This window comes from Orbicella faveolata, unplaced genomic scaffold, assembly GCF_042242905.1.
Source record: "Orbicella faveolata isolate gen_17 unplaced genomic scaffold, um_ofav_v1 contig_12, whole genome shotgun sequence".
In the NCBI taxonomy this organism is placed as follows: domain Eukaryota; kingdom Metazoa; phylum Cnidaria; class Anthozoa; order Scleractinia; family Merulinidae; genus Orbicella; species Orbicella faveolata.
Genome location: NW_028301539.1, coordinates 1,294,023 through 1,316,045, shown reverse-complemented (window position 1 = coordinate 1,316,045; position 22,023 = coordinate 1,294,023). Strand labels below are relative to the sequence as shown.

Genomic DNA, 22,023 nt, shown 5'->3' with positions numbered 1-22,023 from the left:
GGAAATTTCTATTCGTGGACATCGAAGCAAGTTCGGGCTTGTCCTCGACCTCGTAATTAATTTCAGCGACTAAAATGTAAACAAAATAGGAATAACAAAAATGTCTCACACTGACCTTCTGAGCCTCCTGATGATTTTTTCGTGACCACAAAAAACATTAGAAGATGTTCAACATTAAAACCGTGAAACATTTGTGGTGTCAGTAGAGATGATGATCATGAAACGGTTCAAGTTTCGCGTTAAATTATCATGATTTATTCAACGCTTCAGTCTTGCCAGAAAAGTAAACACAGTTATTAAACTAGGGCCCAGACAAACTGCACATTTACATTTTTATAGCAAACGTATGGGATTTAAAGAACACTTCGCAGAAGTACATAAAATCACGAATATATGAACAAATGCTTGCTCAATAAAAGTAAATGTATCTTACGTATGATGCACTATCGTTCTTTTGGCTCAAAATCGCCAATTTTAGCAGGTTTTAAGGATTTAGTTTACGTTCGCGGTTTACTATGCATATAATAATAAAAGGTTGGAAAGTCCAACGGCTCAAAACTGGAAAAGCTCAGCGTCTAGGCGGTTTTCGACCTGAAAATCCCATCGCTCGGCTTCCAAACTAAACAGCAGAAGAGAGGAAAGTTCCGCGAATCTTCTCGTACTATTCAATCGAAAATTCATCCAAACGTCCCACTACTAGCATTCCAACAAACCTCAGGACCCAAAATTACCAAGCCGTCAGAATGCGTAGCGACAAAAAGTCGTGCCGGAAGGAAACCGCTTTTACTTAGCCTCTGTCTGATTGGATACAGTTAAACAATGGCCGTTAAAATTCCTTCCTGTGGATTGGGTGACATAGGCAAAACCATGCGTAGACTACGAGTATTCCTTCTTTCGCCTAGTCCGTCGATTTCGCGTCACGCACGACGGACTAAGCGAAAGAGGGACTACTCGTGGTCTAGCAAAACTAATACTCACTAGCATAGGCAGTGATGTCAATGGGGCGACATAACCCAGGGACCCTTAGGCAGTTACGACGAAAGATGACGCATATTGCAAGAATGTCATCGAACAAAACACTAAGCACAACAAAGAGCTTTGCACGGGATTTATCCACGTGAACTGTTTTGCAATCCTCTGCAAAACAACGATGTGAAAATCTCTATTCTCAGCGCTTACGTTTTTCGAGGCTATAAAAAAAATCCATTCTTCGCGAAAATGAGCGCTTTCTCAATATTGTCAGAGCTAGCTTTATACGTGAAAGACATACCAGACAGATCTAAATTATTGTTAAATAAATTAGACAATATTTTACGGTTTGTAAAATACTGCTCGTAATCAGGAGCCATAATAGGCCAATTCCGATATATTAAAATTCTAACTTGGCTCCGAGGCTTAGGGGAATAAATCAAAAGAAATCACATCGACGATGAGGGATGAATAATTAATTTCTTTTGTTTTATTCCCCCTTAGCCTCGCAGCCAAGTTAGAATTTTAATATATCGGAATTGGCCTATCGGGGACAGAGACCGTAAGTCTTGAGATCCGCGCGCACCTATGATAGGGGACAAGTTTGCTATTTTTAGAACAAACTGAGCTTACCCTGACGACGTATATCCGCGCGGATCCACGCACAATCATGTCGTGGGTTCTCGCGTGCACGTTATCATGTTGCGTGATCAATTGGCGAGAATTGCCAGATTCTCTTGCGGATTTTTCACAGCGATGGCAGGGAATATTATATGTAGTTTTATGCTCTGAGCTAATGGAAAAGGTGAGTTTTTCACGGTCGAAAACAAGACTTCAATTTCGCGCTGTGAATGAATAATATCTGCTCGCGCTAGTTGTACGCTAGCTTTTGTGTTTGTTCTGTAATATACCTGTTTTTGATAGTTTCTTATTGTTTCTGCTTGTTTGGCGAGTTTGCAAAAGTTTTTGAAAGGTAAGTCTGAGGCGTACAGGTAGCTCATTTGCAGAGTGCAGCGCGTGCACTTTCAAGTCCGAGTCAGTGTTTTCAATTGTCAACAAATCTTGACAAAGATTTCTTTCGTTATCTTTTGTGCCGAGATGTTGCAACAATTTTCACCAACACCAAAAGGCGACTAACATCATGTGTGAAATTTTACACTGCGGAAATAAATTAGACAAGGAGTTTTGATAAATCAACCAACAAATCGAAATAGTTATTCGAGTTGATTAAAGAAAGCGTCATTGTAACTTTGCTGACTATTTCTGCTTGTAAGTCATGGAATGTATTTACATGTTAAATCAAAAGTCCTCTTAAATATATAGCTCGAAAGCGGAAAATCATGCAGACAATCAAACTGTACCTTTTCACTTTCTGATGGAGGTAAGAAAAACAACATTCTTGATTGGGAAAGTTTTTGATGTCCTAAGCAATATGATGAAGCTGGATGAAGTACGTTATCTCATTTCATACTCCTTCACATCAAAATACTGAAGAAGTCTATACATATTTATAGCATACCTCTATATGTCACTGCAACGTCTGTAACTTCCGCAGGGAAACTTGACTGAACATTCGCTAGAACCTTGCTTAAATCAAGTCAGCTCTTGTTGTACAAGGTAATCAATTTGTTCCTTAGTTCAACCCTAGTTTCCAAAACATGCATCGTTGATTTACTTGCAAATATTTAAAAACTGACAAGGCGAAAATTAAACGCTACGTTAAAGCCCACTGAGCTATCTTATGCGTTTCCGTTTTGTAATGACACAACTATTTCACAAATTTCATCATAACTGTCCATACATAGAGAACAGGTAACCAGAACGATAGATATCTACTAACCTTGTAAAGTACAAGAACGTGGTATGTAAGCGATGATTTCAGATGCTAAACATTACATTAATTTAAGAAACTAAGTAAAACCTGGAAACGAGGCCCTTAACTATAGGTGCCCTGGGGTTCAGAGCGGAAAAACGTACCGCGCAACTTTCTGCGCATCCCTAGTCCTACTTGCGGGCTCAGGTAATAATGCAAGCCGTAATGGTTTGCAATGGTTGGAAAGAGCGGCAGACTGTAATAAGGTACGCGAGGATGTCGCTCGGTTGATTTATTTACATTTGGGCAAGCATGAATTTTTTTCGGCATTTCACTGTTAAGAAAACAAGTCTCCCTCTACTTGCTGAGAGGCTCTCTTGCTTATATACTCAGGGGGTTGCTTATATGGATGCAATATGTAAAGACTGTTTGGATAAAATGTGTCTTCGCACCGAAATTTCTTGTATACCGTGGGAAAATAAAGGTTTCAGAAACCGTCTTTAGCTTAAATTTGTCCGAAAAAAATTGATTCTCCACGAAAACAATACACCAGCTTTTCATTAGTATAAAATGTTTAAGCAAACAACCAGAACGATGATCCTGCTGGTAAACGTTGGATCAATAGTGATTTAACTGGCTTCATGTGTGAAATGAAGAATACCAAAGCAGAAACCGACACAACCTAGGAAATTTTTTGAAAGTGTACTATCTTTCGGCTGGCCAAACCAGCCATCTTCAGGTACAATGAAAATTTTACATTGGGACGTGTTTTTATGTAACATATTTTCCTAATACCGGAAATACTTAAAACTAATTGACAGTGTAAATTAAAGATAAGCATAAGGTAAAATAAAATAGTAAAAGAACATAATAAATGAACTTAATAAAAGGAAACAATTAATATATTTCTTCACGGATGTTCAGACCATGCTAGTGAAGAGGTCACGGTCTGTTGATACATTGCGTGACGCCGCCAGTTTCTGTAGACTTTCAAGTTTCATAGGATATTTAAATCACGTACATTATTCTAAGCTAACATTTGCAATCGCGTGCTCGGTTCGCGTGGTCGTTCATCGTAAACAAACTCCGTGCGACTAATTCGAGTCTTTATCCGGTCGAAATTCTATTGTTTGGAATCGGTGGAAAAGTACTCTGAAGACAAGATCCATAAGACTACTTTATTCATCAGGGAAAATACTGAGCTATCTGTCACGACTGGAACTAATCAACAAATGCAATCAAAATGTGGCTGTTCCACGGTTATCATCCAAAAGCCAAGTCGTGTTAATAAACAAAGACAATTCCCTCAGATTTCGATAAATGCTACCGTCGAAGCGTCAAAAATTCGCCAAAATCTAACGCTGAGGGCAAATAATAGCGAAGCGTACGGCGACTGAATGGAAAGAAGTCAAAGAAAGATCCATCGGAAAGACGAGCTCACATGGCCTGCTCACATACTCACATGTTCGCCACATGTCGTATCACATGTCTTAGCTTTAAACGGTACCAGTTTACTGGCCGTGACATGCCCCTGCAAAAATCAAGCGGGGTGGCCATTTTGGTGTCCTTACAGGAATGTGGGTTTTTCGGCCTAGAACCGTGCACAGGGCAACCAACTCTGGAAAGCCACAGGTCAAAATTAGGTTTGCGTTCCACCTCGTCGAACGCAATTACTTTTGCGTATTTCCGGTATTACGTAAATATCGGCTACATAAAAACACGCACCAATGTAAAATCTTCCGTTGTACTTGAAGAAGGTTGGTCTGGCCAGCCGAAATATAGTACACCTTCAAAAAATCATTCTACGTTGTGTCGGTTTTTGCTTTTGTATTCTTCATTGATTGATTGATTGATTGATTGATTGATTGATTGAACAAAGTGGCTCTAAGCCAATGAACAGCCGCAATTTCGAGGCCACTGCACTAAGTTCTGGAGAGGATAGCAGTAAGTAACAACTCACTGACATTGTTAAGAAATTAAGAGCAGCTTCGCCTAAATATCAACTAGACTTGGAAATAGCGAAAAAATCGAATTTCTTCAAACTCGCCCAGAATGAAGCCCTACGGGCACTAGTTACAAAAATATCGTTTTAAGTTCGATAAATCAAAAATTATTTTTTTCCGCAATTTTTCCGTTTCGATGCCCCAAATCGGCCAAAATCCATCGAAAATGAGCGGCATATTCAGAGGCTCGTAAACTCAAAAGCAAAAATCTTCATTACAAACTGATTGCACGTCGTATTTGTACTTCCTTTCTTGTCTATTTAGAGCTAAATAGATCGTGATTTGATTTGCACTTAAATATTTGACGAATTTTTTAAGTTAACGACCCAAGACAGCTTTACAAGAGGTCTACATTTAGCCTATTTTCAAATGCTAAAAAGGCGTTCTGGTACACGGCTTTTCCCAAAACGACTAGTTTGGTCTGAAAGAGCATTGTTTCTTCTTCAAATTAGTGAAATAAAATTTTTGGGTAAATAAAATCGCGAGCGCTGAGATAGCGAACTAAATGCAGCACTTCGTCCTGAAAACGTGACCTTTGACCCGAGGGTAACGAAACCGATTACTGCAAGAAAACCCGGAAGAAAAGCAAACGCTTCGTTATTTTGAAACAATTTCTAGTGATATCTCTCCGAAACCATGATTGCAAGAAACTATTTCCAGATATGAAATCTTGCAGGGTCAAAGACGGGGCTAAAGGGCGCATTTTGACACAATAACTTTGTTTGCTGAGAATTGAATTGCAGTCAATTCCAGTGAAATTTGCAAACTTGACGCATGTTAGCCGATACTTACCTGAATATTTATATTTATATTTATAGAAGAGTCGTCTTTGTAATGAACTTTAAGGTTTAAATAACAAGGACGACAGCTTTGTAAAGGCTCTGTAATTCCTGGCTCAACAGGTCAACACAATTTAACTCGTGGTCGATTCTGACTAAAGCGCTGGGCGACCAGGTCGTATTACATAATATCGTTACATCCTCCTCTTTCTTAAATACAACATGACACAAACTCCAAGTGGCAACAAATAAAACAATATCACGATTAAGTCTGTAAAATAAAGAATGAAAGATGTCCACAAAGGCAGATTTAAATGCCCTGCACAAAGTCCATCCTAACATAGTTCAAATGGAAAACACAACAAAGTTACAGTTCTGCTTGACTGCACCCCTCAGGGTGGGCAGTAGTCTTTGAAACGGATTGGGGTCCTAATTAAACGCCCTCTGGTGGATCTTCTTTCAGATGGCTGTGGGATCTCTGGCGGCCTTTGAGGGGTCCCTGGTCGCTCTGGAGTTGTGTGGGCAGGTAAAGGCGTGCCTGGCTGAACTGGGTCAATGACTCTCTGGGACTGGTCGTCCGACGGGAGTGGCTCATCTGGTTCCTCTGCGTGGCTATCGATTGCAGGACTCTCTTGTGTCGCTATCAAATCCTTTCTGTTTCTCCTGTATCTCTTCCCTTCGATGACTACTTCATAGGATCTTGGCGCAACTTCCTGGAGACATGTTGCTTTCTTCCACAGCTTTGTTCGATCTTTTGGATCTGGCTTCATTCTTACTATATCTCCAGGTTTGAGCTCTTTTAGTAGTTTGGCCCCTCTGTTGTAGTAATGTGCTTGTTTCTGCCTTTTCTTTGTTATGAGTTTCTTGACAGGCTTTGGAAGTTTGGGTTTCAATAATCTTGCTGAAGTTGGGAGGAGAGTCCTGGTTCTCCTTCCCATCAGCCTCTGTACTGGGGAGGAATCGAGCCCTTCGGTTGGAGTGTTCCTCCAGTTGAGAAGAGCCAGGTAGGGATCTTTGTGGTCTAGCTTTGCTTTCTTGAGGATTCGTTTGGCCGTGTTAACTGCATTCTCGACTTTGCCGTTTGATCGAGCATGGTATGGAGAGGAAGTGATATGCTCGAAGTCCCATTCTTGAGAAAATGTTTTGAAATCTGATGAGGAGAATTGAGAACCATTATCACTTCTGACTGTGTTGGGGATGCCGTGCCTGGCAAACTGCGACTTCAGACTTGTAATTACTGACGAAGCTCTCGTATCGGACAGGGCTCGTAACTCAAAGAAGTTGGAGTAGTCATCCACTATAATGACATACTCTGTCTTATCCAGTGTAAACAGATCCACCGCAACCTTTGACCAGGGCCTGTCGGGTACTTTCTGTGGCATGAGGGGCTCTTTGGGTTGTTCCATGCGAAGTGAATTGCATGTCCCGCAGGAAGAGACACAGTCCTTGATGGCTGAAGTCATTCCAGGCCAATACAGGATTTCCCTTGCTCGCCGAAGGCAGCCCTCAATGCCAATGTGGCTTGCGTGGATTTTCTTTAGCATCTCAGATCTCATAGCTGCTGGCACTACGACTCTGTTCCCTCTGAAGAGTATTTCATCTTGTACTGTCAGTTCATCTCGGTAAGAGTAATATGCACGGATTTCTGAAGGGACTGCTTCTCTTCTCTCTGGCCACCCCAGCTCAATAGTCTGCTTCAGCTGCTGCAGGACTGCATCATCCTTTGTTTCCTGTTGAAATTCTGCGAGACGCTCTCTGGTCACAGCAAGATGTTTGGTCATGTCGACTTCCTCTACAGATCGAATGAATTCTAGTTCATTTTGTGAGATATGGTTTGGTAAGGGTAGGTATGCCCTGCTCAAGGTGTCTGCGATGTACATCTCTTGGCCTTTTTTGTAGACAACTTTAAGCTGGTAGTTCTGCAAGCGCATCATCATTCGCTGGAGTCTCTTTGGGGCTGTGAGTAGTGGTTTCTTTAGTATAGCCTCCAGGGGCTTGTGGTCAGTCTCGACGGTGACCTCTCGGCCGAACAGGTACTGATCAAACCGCTCGCACGCGTGTACAATCGCGAGAAGTTCCTTCTCAATCTGAGCATAATTTCTCTCTGAGGTTGTTAGCGCCCTTGATGCGAAAGCTACTGGCTGGCCCTCCTGCAACAGAGCGGCCCCAAGACCTGATTGAGATGCGTCGCACTGCAGGGTGACCTCTTTTGACACATCATAGTAGCGCAGCACGGGATGATTAGTGATGAGTTGCTTTACGTCTGTGAAGGCTCTTTCGTGGACTTCATTCCAGTGCCATTCAACATGTTTGTCTTCTAGTCGCCTCAGTGGTTCCGTGACTGTGGACAAATGCGGCAAGAACTTTGAGAGGTAATTTGCCATTCCCAGGAACCTCTTTACTGACTTTACATCAGTGGGCTTTGGCATCATCAGGATTGCCTCTACTTTCTTTGGGTCTGGTTTCAGTCCATCGGCTGTAAGCAAATGGCCGATGTAAGGTACTTCAGTAAGTCTCAAACGGACTTTGTCTTTGTTGAGGGTGAGATTTCTCTCTCTGGCTCTTTCAAGGACGATCCTTAGGTTCTTGTCATGATCTGAGGTGGCAGTCTCCATGTCGTCACCTTCTCCGTACACCAAAAGGTCATCAGCAATCACTGCAGTGCCTTTAATATCTCCAAAGGTATCATTCATCCTTTTCTGGAATTCCTCGGGTGCTGAGGAGATGCCAAAGGGCATGCGCAACCAGCGGTACCGACCAAATGGGGTATTAAAGGTCGTAAGTCTGCTGGAAGCGTCATCTAGCGGCACCTGCCAGAACCCACTTTTGGCATCAAGTACAGAGAACACCTTTGCTTTGCTTAGACTGGTGGCAACTTCTTCAACAGTAGGGAGAGGGTAGTGAGGCCGCTTGATGGCTCTGTTTAGATCTTTAGGATCGATACATATTCTGAGCTTGTTGGGCTTGACCATTGTAACCATACTTGATACCCAATCTGTTGCTTCGCTCACTGGGGCCAGGATGTTCTCATTTACCATTCTTTCCAATTCCAGTCTTAATGGCTCTCTTAGGGTAACAGGTACCTTGCGGGGTGGGTGTATCACTGGTTGTGCTGTTGGGTCGATCTCTATGTGGTAAGGGTCTGCGAGGCATCCAAGGCCTTCAAAAACATCTGCATACTCTGTCAAGAGGTCATCATCAATGACTGTCTTCAACGTTGATGGTGTAAACTGGCTGTCTTGAGTCACTGTATCCACATGATGGAAGGAGTCTTTCACCAGCACTTTTAAGAAATTCAACCTTTGGCATGTTTCTGCACTCAGAAGTGGTCTCACATCTCCGTCAACAACTTGGAACTCAAGGACATGGGACGAGCCATCTCTCGTGCACTTGAGCTTGCACTTCCCCACCGGGTACATAACGGCTCCGTTGTACATGGTTAACTTGGCCTTGCTTTTCTCAATATAGAGGTCATCAGGATCTCCCATAACTTTTGCATAGTCCTTCAGTGGTAGAAGGTTACAGGTTGCTCCACAGTCAAGCTGGAATTTGACATATGCATTGTCGTTTACCATCATCGTCACAAACAACTGACTTGCAACTTTATCATTACTCTCGGTGTGCAGTGCTCCGATTTTGTGAGTGACCATGTCGATAGCGAATTCGTCTTCAGTATCATCTTCTATTTCAACCAGGTGGAGTCGTTTGCCTGTTTTCGGTGGTCTTGTTTCCCTTGTTTTGCACTTTATTGCAAAATGGTTTGCTAGACCACACTTCTGGCACTTTGAACCATATGCAGGGCAAAGATTCTTGTTTCTTGGATGTCTTCTGCCACAAAATTTGCAATCAATCACAGGTAATTTACTAGGCTGTTTTTCAGGCGGTTTCTCAGTGTTAATGGCACTAATTGATTCATCGGTTGTTTTGTCTGCTGCCATTTGCTTCAGTTGGATTTGAGTGAGCTCGGCTGACCTGACTTTCTCGGTTGCACTTTCCAAGGTTAGCTTTGCATCTCTCAGGAGTCGTTCTCTTACTGAGGAGTCTCGTATTCCAAAAACGATCCGATCGCGGATAAGCGACTCTTTGAGTGCTCCAAATTCACAAGTGTCCGCTAAGTTCTTCAATACAGTCACGTAGTGGTCGATGGACTCACCACTGTCTTGATTTCTCGAGAAAAAAACATAGCGTTCATAGATAGTGTTCTTCCTCGGGTTGCAAAACAGCTCGAACTTCTCCAAGACTTTTTCAATTTTGAGCTCGTCGCCTTCTTCATCCCACGTGAGCGTGTTGTAAACATCGACAGCCTCTTCGCCGATTACGGTAAGTAGAGTCGCGACACGTGTTGGTTCATCTTTCTGTGCTACGCCGGTTGCTATTTCATAATTGCTCCATTTCTGTCTGAATTTCTTCCACTTCTGGGCTGTGTTCCCTTGCTGGAGTTGTAGAGGCTCCGGTGGAGGCAAACCAAATGAAGCGGCGGCCATGTTGGTTTTCTAGGTAAGCTTGTTCGGGTTTGTTAGTTCGTGGCGTTCACGAGTTCACGCGAATCTTTGTGTGTAAATCCAAGGTAACCACTCTTCTGACACCATGTAATGAACTTTCAGGTTTAAATAACAAGGACGACAGCTTTGTAAAGGCTCTGTAATTCCTGGCTCAACAGGTCAACACAATTTAACTCGTGGTCGATTCTGACTAAAGCGCTGGGCGACCAGGCCGTATTACATAATATCGTTACAGTCTTCTAGGATTAACCTTCAAAAGAAGCTGGACCCCGATTGGGAAACCTCTAAAAGAAGAAATGTGTAATATTCCGTGACCTACCCGATGCTATAGACTCCATGCACATGCCAACCGCATGTTTGTCGTAAAATCAACTGAACTCCACTGACAGTTTCCATGGGCAACCCCAAAATAAACAATCCCCAAAAATGTAAAGTGAAATTGGCTGTCTTAATGAACAGTTAGAAGCTAGAGTCAAGTTCCATTACCTTTAAAAAGTGCTTGATTTTATTTGTTTGCGTCGACTTTGTTCACTACTCTCACGTTCGAATGCTGCGAATCGGTCACGCCAAAACGGTGCAGACCGTGCAGACTGCAGACACTTGTTTGGGCTTTTCATTGTGACTCCTTTTTTTGGGTCTAGTTACAAAATAGTGTTAAATATATCTGAAAGCTTGTCATTTACCCACAGGCTGCACAAGCGCAGTATTTGACTTTTGATTCAATAGACAAACGCGTACAAGACTTTGTATGGGAAACTTACTCAGTCTGTACGGTCTGCAGTGTTTTGGCATGACCGATACTACGTGGTATTCGAACGTGACAGTAACTACTGAGTGAACAAAGTAGAATCAAGCACTTTTAAAGGGTAATGGAACTTGACTCTAGCTTTCAACTGTTCATGAAGACAGCCAATTTCACTTTACATTTTTGGGGATTGTTTATTTTGGGGTTACCCATGGAAACTGTCAGTGGAGTTAAGTGAGTTTTACGACAAACATGCGGTCGGCATGTGCATGGAATTTAAGCTAATTTATAGCAGCGGGCAGGTCACGGAACATTAAACATTTCTTCTTTTAGAGGTTTCCAAATCTGGATCCTGCTTCTTTTGAAGGTTAATCCAAGAAGATGACTCCTCTATTAATATAAAGATTCAGGTAAGTATCGGCTAACATGCGTCAAGTTTGCAAATTTCACTGGAATTGACTGCAATTCAATTCTCAGCAAACAAAGTTACTGTGTCAAAATGCGCCCTTTAGCCCCGTCTTTGACCCTGCAAGATTTCATATCTGGAAATAGTTTCTTGCAATCATGGTTTCGGAGAGATATCACTAGAAATTGTTTCAAAATAACGAAGCGTTTGCTTTTCTTCCGGGTTTTCTTGCAGTAATCGGTTTCGTTACCCTCGGGTCAAAGGTCACGTTTTCAGGACGAAGTGCTGCATTTAGTTCGCTATCTCAGCGCTCGCGATTTTATTTACCCAAAAATTTTATTTCACTAATTTGAAGAAGAGACAATGCTCTTTCAGACCAAACTAGTCGTTTTGGGAAAAGCCGTGTACCAGAACGCCTTTTTAGCATTTGAAAATAGGCTAAATGTAGACCTCTTGTAAAGCTGTCTTGGGTCGTTAACTTAAAAAATTCGTCAAATATTTAAGTGCAAATCAAATCACGATCTATTTAGCTCTAAATAGACAAGAAAGGAAGTACAAATATGACGTGCAAACAGTTTGTAATGAAGATTTTTGCTTTTGAGTTTACGAGCCTCTGAATATGCCGCTCATTTTCGATGGATTTTGGTCGATTTGGGGCATCGAAACGAAAAAATTGCGGAAAAAAATAATTTTTGATTTATCGAACTTAAAACGATATTTTTGTAACTAGTGCCCGTAGGGCTTCATTCTGGGCGAGTTTGAAGAAATTCGATTTTTTCGCTATTTCCAAGTCTAGTTGATATTTAGGCGAAGCTGCTCTTAATAGCGCAGAACACAACAGGCTACGAAACATTAATGAATTCGTCTTTGTCTGAGATGTTCCCACAAGGAAACTACCGCGTCCCGTCTTATCACCCAAGCTAAGCCCTGTCGGGCGGGGTAAGTGCTTGGATGTTTCAATGTTTTGGTTTCGAATCCAAGCATCATATATACCTTGCATGCTCTTATCTTGTAAAACTGATAAGGTTCAGTAAGTAATTAATTAGGGCTCTTATTCTTGTGACATCCTCTTGGACCAATGTGAAGTCATCGATACTAGTAAAAGAGCATGTTAATGCGTCTCAGACATATGCACATTAAATTCGTGGTTTGGCAAAAGAAAAGCTATTGTGAAAGCGGATTCAAAGTTACATGGATCAGTTCGTCTGAATCTTGTTTTTACTTAGACTTAATATATGTCCGAGGCATACACGTTTAATGCATTTGTTTTATGCGTCTTTAAACCCTGTCCCCGGGACCTTTTCCCCTCCCTTCCCACATCTGAAGTTAGCGCCCTGGGAACGAGGTAATTGCGTCTGTAACGCGTCTCATTTTTCGTTTTTACCAACACACCGTATTATTTTTCTGCCTAAGTAAATACGGGCAATGTTGCACGTAAGTGGGTCGTAGAATGGGTCTGAAATACCAAGTGTACAAATGAAATCTATTTAGTAAGGCCTGCTTCTGACTGAAGGGGCAGGATTTGAGAAAATTAAGATGTTTCTTTTTCGTCATAATAACAAGAATTGAGCACGCCGCAGCTGATGCAGTTTTGCTCCTAACGTTTGGAGATCTTTCAAGGTAACGAAACAGCGTGATAGGTGTTTTTTCAACCACATGCTAAAAGTAATTAACTAATGTTATTTTAATTTCAATTCCTTTCCTTTCAATATCACAGACTTTCCGGTGACGAAAGTGAGTAATGGGCTTATAAGTGAACTTGATAATGTAGTTATAGGTCCAATATAATTGAAGACCTTCCGACCTTAAAAATCAAATACGCCGATTTGAATTGCCAAAATATATAGAAAAGGCAATCTCGCTAGAACAGAAAACAAAATACAGAGTTAAAGCTGACGAGAAAGCGAAATGCTCTTACGAATAATAACTAACTGAACTTTATAAGTTTGAGGCTTGTGCTCTTACAGCTAACAACAGTAAAAAAAAAAATAGACGTAGACCTCCTGGACGTTTTACTGATGAACTCTTTGCACGCAGTGATGCTTTATCAAGTGACATGACGCAGGCAAAGTTGAATGGCAACTCATTTTCATTTCATGTACACTCCGGTTGTCTTCTTAGATAGCTCACTTACCTCTCAAAATGTCGATTTTCGGGCGCCAGTAAAGTTCAACACAAGCAACTAGAAGTCACATTGGATGGTAACTGTGTGCCAGCTCCTGTCATATTTTCTGCTAATGATTTTATAGTGGAGATGAATATTAAGAATGACTGGATACTGTAAGCCGTCAAACTGAAGTAAGTGTTGACGTCCCAGGCTTTGCGCGGTCGTATGGTCTGGACCGCCACCCTACCATCAAGGCGGACATAAACTCCTCGGCTTGAAACTCACTTGAGCGCAATTATGTGACTGTGTTTGTGGAGGCGCGGTGGCCTCATGGTTAGACCGCCCGTCTCCGAATGTTCGAGCCCTGGCCGAGGACATTGTGTTGTGTTCTTGGCAATACACTAAACTCTCACAGTGCCTCTCTCCACCCAGGTATACAAATGGGTACCGGCGAATTTAATGTTTGGGGGGAGGGCAACCTTGTGGCAAAGCATTTTCCACTTCATGTGTAGCACAGTGCGTAGGTTTTTATTCATTGCGTATGCATGCGCTCGCTGTGCTTGCCTGCTGATCATTGAAAATACAATTTCCACAGATGGACTAGGCTGTCTAAATTAACTACAGTTTTAACAACGTCTTCAGTAAACCGCCAAGAATTTAGAACAGATTTAGATTCTGCTGAGTAAATTTTACCAGTTCCCGTTCTTTCCATCATACAAATATTTGTTTAAAATAGGTAACAGAGTTTACGTCGTTGTTGTGTTGACACAGTTTGAGAAATGTATCCTTAATTTTGGAAGACCGCTCTTATCTTCGCCCCCGTCTGCCTCCCCCCCCGACCCCGGGGATGTACTCCCTTATAGGGGCTATATAGGTATGTGCGGCCCCAAGGTATGGTTTTTCAGCCATTTTGGTCATAAATAGGGTAGGGTTTTTGCACTCTAGCCTTGAATTGGTCATGTTTTTTAGAAGAAGCTACTTTTTCCATCATTATCCATAAGACCATCAACAAAATACCTTCATAAATTATGTTTAGGGCAACTGTGCCGGCCGCAACGGTCAGAAATAGGATATCGAATTTCTTGTCACGTCATAAATAGGGAAGAGGAAATCGAAGATTTTGGTCATAAATAGGGTAAGGGGGAAGCGGGCCACACATCCCCACCCAATTTTTCTCGGAGTACCCCTCCGAGTCTTTCCCCTTCTCTGCTCCGCTTTGGCTCAAAGGAGGTTTCCCGTGTGGGTAGAATTCGCTGAGTGATGTCAGTGATAGTCTGCGAGCAGGCTTACCTTTGAGTCACGCGTGCGAGCGGCGAAGAGCAAAGCGATCCAGCGGGAAGGAGCCTGGTGAAGAGGCTCCAAGAAAGTGAGCCTGCCTTGATCTCTGTATCTTTTTCATTTCTGTTTCGCCTGAGCGCAGTGAAATACCATTGGTCGAAAAGCGGGAAAGGCGAGAAAACTGTCAAACTATTATGTTTGATGAGGAGCGATTAGATCCCCATGGAGTCGGTAATTCAAAAAATAATAAGTCGTGAAAATTTGGAGTCAGAGGAAGAGTTGAATGCGTGTATTACTGAAGTTTGAACAGAGTTCCAGTCTATTTCTGGTTAAATTTCAAACTAAAGAGGGAGCAGGAAAGCAGTTGAAAGTATGTGATTGAATCAAGACGTACTTGTTGTGTTGCCGACTGCGTATGGGAAGAGCTAAATATTCAGAATATTACAAACGTATGTGATTACAAGCGGGCAACGAAATAATACGAAGGCGCTTGTCCGTTTACCAGCATCATCAAAGACCAGACTGCCAAAGCAAGATCACTTGGAATCAAATGTGTGTCCTTGCTAGACGTAAACTTTGACGGTTTTTCTTCGGCAAAACTTTATCAACAACAGATACCGCGCCTGCATGTCGTTATGAAAAAGATTTAAAATTTTTCCGAGAAAAAAATCTGAGCTGCCAACGGCTTCCGGGATGGAAATGAAAAATTTGCAGAGATCAGAGCAGGCTCACTTTCTCGTCTCGCGGCTAGGCCGCGCGCTTGTGCTCTAACGTAAGCCTGCTTACAGGCTACGTCAGTAAAGGCATAACTAGTAAAATAACGTTGAATCATTTGACTTTCCGCCTGTACACACCTAGCACAGCGAATTTCTATAACGAACAAACTCGTGAACCTCCGCGGAAGAGAGAGATTTTACCCAATTCCTAATATTACCACTGTTACGTCATTTGACTATTTAAGCGGTCAAGAGAACGTAGGAAATACGACAGCGTATTACGCAGTACCGGCTTCCTTGTGGCATGGAGCAATTAATTTAACAATAGAAGTTTAGTGGACACGAGACACGATGAGCATGGACGCTTGAATAATACCCGAGGGGGTACTCTCTTATATGGGCTATATATATAGGTATGTGCAGCTCCAAAGGGTAGGGTTTCAGAGAGCCGTTTTGGTCATAATAGGGCCGTATCGATTTTGGCCATTTTGGTCATGATAGGGTATGGTTTTTGCACTCTAGTCTTGGAATGGGTATGATTTTTTTAGAAGAAGCTACTTTTTCAGGTCATAAATAGGGTAGGGAAAATCGCAGATTTTGGCCATAAATAGGGTAAGGGTTTTGGAAAGCGGGCCGCACATCCGCCTCACCCAATTTTTCTGGAAGTACGCCCCTCGGGAATAATACATATACAGCCAGCCGTGAGATAGCACTTGATCACATTTCTAGACTGTGAACTATAAGTAAAACCATCGAAAGGGGCTAATTGTTAATCCTTTTTCAGCCTTTTAGCTCTTTGGTGTTTTCCTAACTCAGCATATTACAACCACTCCGTCGCTTTCATGAGCGAAGTTTTCGTGATAAATCTCTTACTGAAGACTAAGCTAGGGTAATATTTTCATTACGGTTGTGGTACAGTGATATATTTCGAGTACGAGATAATTCCGGTGCTTTTATAACTGAAAACAAAATATAGGTATAACTCTTAAAACAAGCCTAAATGATATCAAAAATGTGCACATTGAATTAAATTACTCGGGGAAAGACATTCAAGCAAATGTATCAAACTACCACCAAACTACCGTGAGCTCTAAAATTCAATTGTAGACCATCTCCTCTGAAGGTAGCAGTCGCATCTACTTCGTTCAAGCCAAAGTCTCAGACGTGTATTTTTCTGTGCGCGTTCAAGAATTGCAAGGCGCTATAAACGCTTGGTGATATGTATATCAACTGACCTGCTACGTGATGTTTGATCGATCCTTTCAGTCGACTTTTCACAGTAGGCGCGAAGAGGACAGCATGTGACTGTAATTGAGATCTTGATGATCCCCTCATGATTACTTTTTTTTAACAGAACAGCATCACTTCCAGATCCCTTGACGAGAAATAAAATAACGAATTTTAAAAATAAATATGATTCCTGAATACCACGAAGTTTCAACGATGATAGCTTCAGTGTAGCTTGACAGGAAACGAATAGAATCTTCTCACGTTTTTGAAAGCCCCGGTTGGAGTGGCGACTTTCTCCTGACAATTGAGTGATTTTTGAGTCGATTTAAGCTTAATTACTCGCTCAGACTTACATATATCATCTCGTGACTAGAAAACAAAACATTTTGCCAATGCGAACAAATTATGAGAAAGCCAAAGAAGGATATATATGCTTTATCGATATGAACTACCTGGACTACATGATTCAATTAACTAGACTGAGAACTTTACAATCAGAACGTATATGACCTTACCTTGCGCACGATCTGGACCTTCACCTTCAGCGAGAGGAATTTTCACTTCCAATTGCAGCTCAGTATTTTCAGGAAGCCAAGGCAGATCTTTTGGAATCCTAAGGCAAAGATATACAAAAATAAATAGGAGATACGTGTACAAAGAAACCCCCGCCGGACATGGATCAAGTTGCCAGTTACTTGCAGAGTACAGCCCACCGTGCCTCTTCCCCAGAACGTAATGCAGCTTCCCGGGCTTAGAAAAACCAAGGGCTCTGGGGAAAAGTATTTTGAATAGACGCAGTGACCTAATGCCGGTTAAGTGATGGACTCTGGATCGAGCTGGCGGTGATCTTTGCGTTGTGAGCAAGAGACTGAACTCTCACAGTGCCTCTCCACCAACATACTTTACGCTTTGTAATCCCCATCCAGACCATTCCCCTGTAAGCGCATTTGGGAGTGAAAGGATCAAGACGATACAAAACAGATTTTTTGAATTTAAGCGGCATCTTTATTTTTTCATCACATCTCATCTCACTCTAACTTGTACCTTATCTTATCTCATGTTATCTTATATTTTTTCGTGCCAATCCAATTTTATTATGGCTTCCTTAGGTTTGTTTAATTTGTTTGAAAATCTCTCCTTCTCGGAATCGCAAGAAAAGAAATCAACAAAACTTTCATGACGGCAAAAGAATGCCATACAGCATAGAAGTCACAGAGTGAAAATTGACATCAGCAAATTCAAGTTTTACCAATTTCGAGTTTTTTTTTTTTTTTTTTTTTTGATTTATCGTTTCCATGGAAATATCGATTGCCCTAAAAATGCATTATACAAAACTTCAATCTATTTCCAATAACTGCTGCAATTTTTCACTTCGAACCCACGAAAGAAATATATTTACAAATACCAAATCTATGAGGCAAGGGAAGCCAACAAGGCTTATGTAAAGGACTGTTTTTTGAGATGTACGAGACTAAACAAATTAAAATATCGGTGTACCGACAACCGACAAGACAAAAGACGTTTGATTAAGTTGGGGTGTGGTTTCCTTTCTAAATTCAGAATACGTGATGAAAACCGCACTGCTAGTTTGTACAGAATTTCAATCATACGGTTTGAATCATTGGTTGTGGTTCGAGCTCCAAATCTTGGCTTAGCCTGCGAGCAGGCTCAACTTTGAGTCACGCGCGCGAGCGGCGAAGAGCAAAGCGATTCGGCGGAAACGAATCTGGTGAAGAGGCGCCCTTCTCGACTTGCGGCTTCGCCGTTCGAGTTCGCGCACGCTTGTGCTCCAACGTGAGCCTGCTCGCAGGCTAATCTTGGCTTGGCTGGCTCTATCGTTCACAAGAATGTCCTAGATTATTCTGTTTTCTTATTAAAACACGTATATCATGATTTATTATTTTACGAATCACAAAGACCTTTTGATCTATCAAACCAACACGAAATCATGTCCTAGACACGACATCCTCTTTCTCGGATTCATAAGTCATTCAAATTGCTTCGTCTCAAAAGTCAGCAGGAATCATTGCTGTTTCTGAGTTTCTCCGAGTTCGCTTTCAGCCCCTAAAACAGGACAACCTGAGTCTCGGTTAAACTGACCCGATCACCCAACCAGACGGAATTTAACCCTTGCTTTATATAGTATCAATTCGAATAAACAGCATATAAGAAATAACACGCAAACTACGGTGATAAAACAGCATATAAAATGTCGCCGGTCAGTCAAGTCAGGAATGGCTTCGTGCGAAATATTCAACGAGGGATATTCCCTCTTAGCTACGATCATGTGACTGGGAAATATCATCGCCCCAATAGGAAAATTCATCAGCTACAATACAAGAAAGGACCTATCGTTCTTATGTAAGAAAAAGTTTTTACTTCTGACTGAGAAACTAAAAACAAAGACATGTCCCTCACACTCACCTATGTGGCTCTGACAATGATCCTATCGTTCTTATTCAAGTTCAGCGATGAATAGATACTAACAAATTAGTGCGTTTGAGTGGAAAACGGATCATTTTCAGTACAAAGTTCGCGTGCGTACACGTATTTAGGCCGTTTGAGTTATAACATTTATGGTCGTTCAAAAGGTCAATCAGGGATCCGGGATTAATATTTGGCTTATTAAGAGGCCCTGCGCCTAACAAACGACCGATGATTTCCGGCTAAAAAATAAAATCGGCCGATTTTTATCTCCCAAGCAGAGGTTACCGAATACTATTTAAAAATGAATTTCTTTTGTTTCAGTTTCGCTTTAAACCAAAAATATTGAGCCGCAAACTTTTTCCGTCTGATAGCAGCAAAATCAGGCCGAAAATAAGCCCCCGCAAAAAACTGTTCAGAAATTACTATCGCAACGCAAAATAATGAGAAAACTACACAATGTTGAAGAAAAAGTCCTTTTAATGCAATATCATTCGATAAACATCAAAAAACTGCCGAAGCGATTAAAAAATAAAGTTTCAAATATTGCATACTAAATTAGACGGAGCGTTGGAGCTGATTTTAAAATAATTATTTCTCAAAAGTTCAACGCTTTTGAAAGCAATCACAGTGATGAATTAGACATTGGAGGGATACACATCACGTTTCTGGAAAAACATTTTTCGGCCAAAGTATATATTGATCTTGTACAAAGCGTTCAAAGTTACCGTGTTTACCGTTATCCTGCTACTTCGGCGAAACACTTCTCTTTTGCCAATACGGCCGTAGATAGCGTGTTAAACGCCACTTTAAACCTTGCTAGGTATTCAAAGACCATCCTAAGTAGAAGGATGTAGAATTGAAAGAGAAAGGAAGATGAAAAATACGCAGAAAAAGAAAATAACTCGAAATTACCATCGGCTAACGAAAGTTGAATCTGGAAAATGTTGTGGCGTGACAGCGGCCATTGACGTCTTTGTCACGTCAAGTCGCAAGAGCGTGGGAAAACGAGTCTGCAATGTCCTTCGGGCGGTCAGCGGCTAGGGATCCAGTCGTGACGCCGTAACTCAGAGCACGCTGCGGCCAAAACGGTGTGGCGGTTGGGGAAGTTCTTCTTTTTGAGTGATCATCATTTGTGAAAAATAAAATAACAATGTTCCACTAAACGTTTTCTGGCCGTGAAAAATTGTTTTCCTATTTGTGCATTCGTTTGGATTCCGCCGCTATTTATACAAATGACGTCAATGGCCGCTGTCACGCTACGACATTTTCCAGATTCAACTTTCGTTAGCAGATGGTAATTTCGAGTTATTTTCTTTTTCTGCGTATTTTTCATCTTCCTTTCTCTTTTAATTCTACGTCCTTCTACTTAGGATGGTCTTTGAATGCCTAGCAAGGTTTAAGGTGGCGTTTAACACGCTATCTACGGCCGTATTGGCAAAAGAGAAGTGTTTCGCCGAAGTAGCAGGATAACGGTAAACACGGTAACTTTGAACGCTTTGTACAAGGTCAATATACTTTGACCGAAAAACGTTTTTCCAGAAACGTGATGTATATCCCTCCAATGTCTAATTCATCACTGTGATTGCTTTCAAAAGCGTTGAACTTTTGAGAAATAATTATTTTAAAATCAGCTCCAACGCTCCGTCTAATTTAGTATGCAATATTTGAAACTTTATTTTTTAATCGCTTCGGCAGTTTTTTGATGTTTATCGAATGATATTGCATTAAAAGGCCTTTTTCTTCAACACAGTGTAGTTTTTTCATTATTTTGCGTTGCGATAGTAATTTCTGAACAGTTTTTTGCGGGGGCTTATTTTCGGCCTGATTTTGCTGCTATCAGACGGAAAAAGTTTGCGGCTCGATATTTTTGGTTTAAAGCGAAACTGAAACAAAAAAATTCATTTGTAAATAGTATTCGGTAACCTCTACTTGGGAGATAAAAATCGGCCGATTTTAGCTTTTAGCCGGAAATCATCGGTCGTTTCTTAGGCGCAGTGTCTCTTAAAAGGCCGGGATTCGGGATTTCGATGGAAAAAGGGGACGGGATTCGGGATTGTAATTATGACCGGGACACGGGGTTTGGCTTTTTTAAGGAGGCGGGGATCGGGAAATGTCACTTTAAAGAAACCGAGTTTCGGGAATTCCGGATACGAAAAGGTACAATTAAATGAAATCAAGCTGCCATCTTAGTTAACGTCGGAAAAAGCCGAACAAAGACCTACCCCCCCCCCCGCAAACTTCCAAAAGTAACGACCCCCCGAAAGTAGCGACTCACTGAAAGTAACGTCAAAAAATTGTGACCGCTAATAAATCCCGAAAGTCGCGACCCCCCGAAGGTAACGACTCCCCCCGAAAATAGCGAGCCCATCCCCACCCCACCCCCAATCGAAAATAGTGACACCCGGGTTTAATAACATATTTTTCCAATTGCCATCTAGATTGGGTCAGGCCAAGTAGATTTTGTCTGGACAATAAAGTGATTTCCCTTACGTGACCAGCAGCCATGCAAATTTAATGGAACAAAAAAAAGTGTTTACATGAGAAAAGAGTTCAACTCACGAGATTGGTTTGGTACACCAACATCGCCGCCGTTTCAATGTTTTGGTAAACCAATATGGTTGCCGTGAAGTCACGTGAAAACACTCCACATCAGTAGGTATCAGTGTGGTTTTATGGCCTGGGCTGGCATTAGATTGGCTTGCTGGATTCAGAACTGAAGTACACTGAATACCATCATGAAAGTTTAAATGAAATGTTCAGAATTTTGCACACAGCCGTGTTAGTCTTTCTGATGCGCGACAGCAAACAGTCACAGAGAACAATTGATATGTATCTGGCCGTTTAAGCGCGCGAGGAAGCAAGAATCATTTCAGACTGAGAGAATAAATAATATTGTCGCTACTTCGTGAGGCATTCTTTATATCCTCTTTTAAGCTAGTGTTTCTTTTTCATTCTTTTCCCTAAAAGGCCTAAGTATTTTGTGATGTTTACATATGTTGGAACTGAGAGAATCTATCGTGCAGAAAATTACGGTCACAGTTGATAGCT

At 41.6% G+C, this 22,023-nt stretch overlaps 1 protein-coding gene across 5 annotated transcripts in view; it reads right to left on the bottom strand.

Annotated features, from left to right (window-relative positions):
* LOC110067510 (uncharacterized) overlaps positions 1 to 22,023 on the bottom strand; it is a 71,512-nt gene that overhangs the window by 20,540 nt on the left and 28,949 nt on the right. For 4 of the 5 annotated variants that reach the window (XM_089283516.1, XM_089283522.1, XM_089283519.1 and 1 more), the window contains exons 2-3: positions 17,064 to 17,161; positions 16,554 to 16,693 (exon numbers count right to left, since the gene is read on the bottom strand). The gene's annotated coding sequence lies outside the window, so the exon portion shown is untranslated. Of the gene's footprint in view, positions 1 to 16,553; positions 16,694 to 17,063; positions 17,162 to 18,972; positions 19,101 to 22,023 lie in introns of those variants that run through there. The other variant, XM_089283518.1, reaches the window with a different exon arrangement.